Source organism: Rattus rattus, chromosome 4 (genome assembly GCF_011064425.1).
Source record: "Rattus rattus isolate New Zealand chromosome 4, Rrattus_CSIRO_v1, whole genome shotgun sequence".
Classification (NCBI taxonomy): domain Eukaryota; kingdom Metazoa; phylum Chordata; class Mammalia; order Rodentia; family Muridae; genus Rattus; species Rattus rattus.
This window is the reverse complement of record NC_046157.1, coordinates 2,130,697-2,132,775: the sequence shown is the minus strand read 5'-3', so window position 1 is coordinate 2,132,775 and position 2,079 is coordinate 2,130,697. Positions and strand designations below refer to the sequence as shown.

The 2,079-nt window shown below is 44.3% G+C and overlaps 1 non-coding gene across 1 annotated transcript; it reads left to right on the top strand.

Annotated features, from left to right (window-relative positions):
* Positions 1-1,688: 1,688 nt before the first annotated feature.
* Positions 1,689-1,821, top strand: LOC116899852. Its single transcript, XR_004387848.1, has one exon. It is a non-coding gene; the product is annotated as a small nucleolar RNA SNORA17 (small nucleolar RNA).
* Positions 1,822-2,079: the final 258 nt, after the last annotated feature.

Below are 2,079 nucleotides of genomic sequence, written 5' to 3'. Positions count from 1 at the left end.
TACAGGAAGGATCCTAAGACAGACACACGGAATTATTATTAGTTTATACTTGCCTACATTTACAGATAACTCTTAAAACCATATGTGTATACATGCACATGTAGTTTACACGAAGTTATGCCACTTGTTCTGATAATACTTTTCCCAAGAGCCATAGGCTAGCTAACAAAACCCTGGCGTCTTAGTCACACTGCTCTGTTGCTGTGAAGAGACACCGTGATCCAAGGGCCACAGATGTGGGGAGGGGACAGGCATGGATTTTTGAAAACCTTGAAGTCTACTCCCAGTGACACACTTCCTCTAACAGCATAACTACCCAACAAGGCCACACATCCTCATCCTTGGAATCATGTCAAACAGTTCTACCCCCTAATGACTAAGCCTTCAAATGTGAATCGATTTGGGCCATCTTCATTCAAACCATCACACCTGGTAGAGGCATGAGATGAGAGAAACTCCCGTTTAGACTTCTTGGTTAGGTAAGTCTAAAAGACTCCCCAACCGTATAAGCTTTTGCTGTTGCCCTTAGCTGCCTCCCAGAGGTTGAATATAAGTCCATATTGCTTAAGACACCATGTACTTTGGTCACAGGCCTGGGAAGACTCTAGCTAGCTTCATCTGACCTGAAAATCTCCTTTCTGTGAAGTAGCTTACAGCACTATATAAACTAAGGAGGGCAGTAACCAATACTCTTACCACACCTTGCCGCCTATTGATCACAACAATGACCAGCATGTGTAAGATATCCCTAAAAGTGCAGTAGTGGCATCCAGACAGCAGTAACTAACAGCTGTCTAACAGGAAGGAAAGCTTGCTTGGGACTGGAAATCTACTTAGTGAGCTTATGGATCTTACCGGAGAACCCCCTACCACCACTTTACCAAACTAGCATAATTGGCCACTACATTTTAAATAGTTATTCTTTTATTCACGGACAAGTGAAGCTCTCTCTCCCCATTCTAGAAGTTTATTTGCAGTAGATAGTGAGTATTAAAGAAGACCACGACTGGTCAAAACTCAGAGAAAAACTAGTCACAAGGTGGCCAAACTCTCAACGGCCACATAAGCAACACAATTTCTGCATCCAAGGCTTGGGAAACATAGTGGGACAGGGGCTGGGAATTCTGCAAGAGTCGGAGGACCAAGAAGTCTTCTGTGAGGTTGTGACTTATAGAAATGAATAGGGAAGCTATCCTATGATGCTTCAAAAACACGGCTGCCTAAACAGGACAAATAATAATACCAGTAATACCTAATAATAATAATAATAATAATAATAATAATACCAAATAAAAATAGGAACCCTCCTGGAGTTTTACACCTAGACAAAGAACTACAGGCAACTAAGGACTGTTGAGAGTGTAGGGTTCGGGGGTTGGGGATTTAGCTCAGTGGTAGAGCGCTTGCCTAGCAAGCTTAAGGCCCTGGGTTCGGTCCCCAGCTCCGGAAAAAAAAGAAAAAGAAAAAAGAGAGTGTAGGGTTCATCTTCTCTAGGGATGAGCCTCATAATTGGTTATACAATTCTAAGTAGTCATCCTTGAAATTATATATGTACAAGCAACACTAATTGGCTCAGATGTTACACATGCATGTAACATTAACAAGAAAAAGTGGCCGTTTATTTGAGAATGAGTGAGATGGGTGCATGGAAGGAATTGGAAGGAGGAAAAGAAATGGAGGAAATGACGGCAGTATGTAGAGACATTGCAGGTGTGGCTGCTGTGCTACATGTGCGCCAGTAGGTGGCAGACAGGAGACAGGCTATGTCTACATTCAAGCATTCTGACCTGTGAATGTCTGAATGCTTAGTAGCCTAACATTCTCGGGGGGTGGGGGGGATGAGCCTGAGATGACCCCTGCCTGGTGCCATAATGCACAAGCAGAGGCCACTCCTGGGATGACTGCAGACACCAGAGACCTCATGTGCGACTAAGAGGAGCAAGTAAGTGGTGGAGAAATGGAGGAAAAGGAGACACAGAAGGATGTGGGCACATAACAAGAGACAGACCTGGAGACTGTGGGGTAGAGAGGCCAGAGATGCCACCAGGGACATGTTGGGGTCCTGGCCTGTGCTGACAC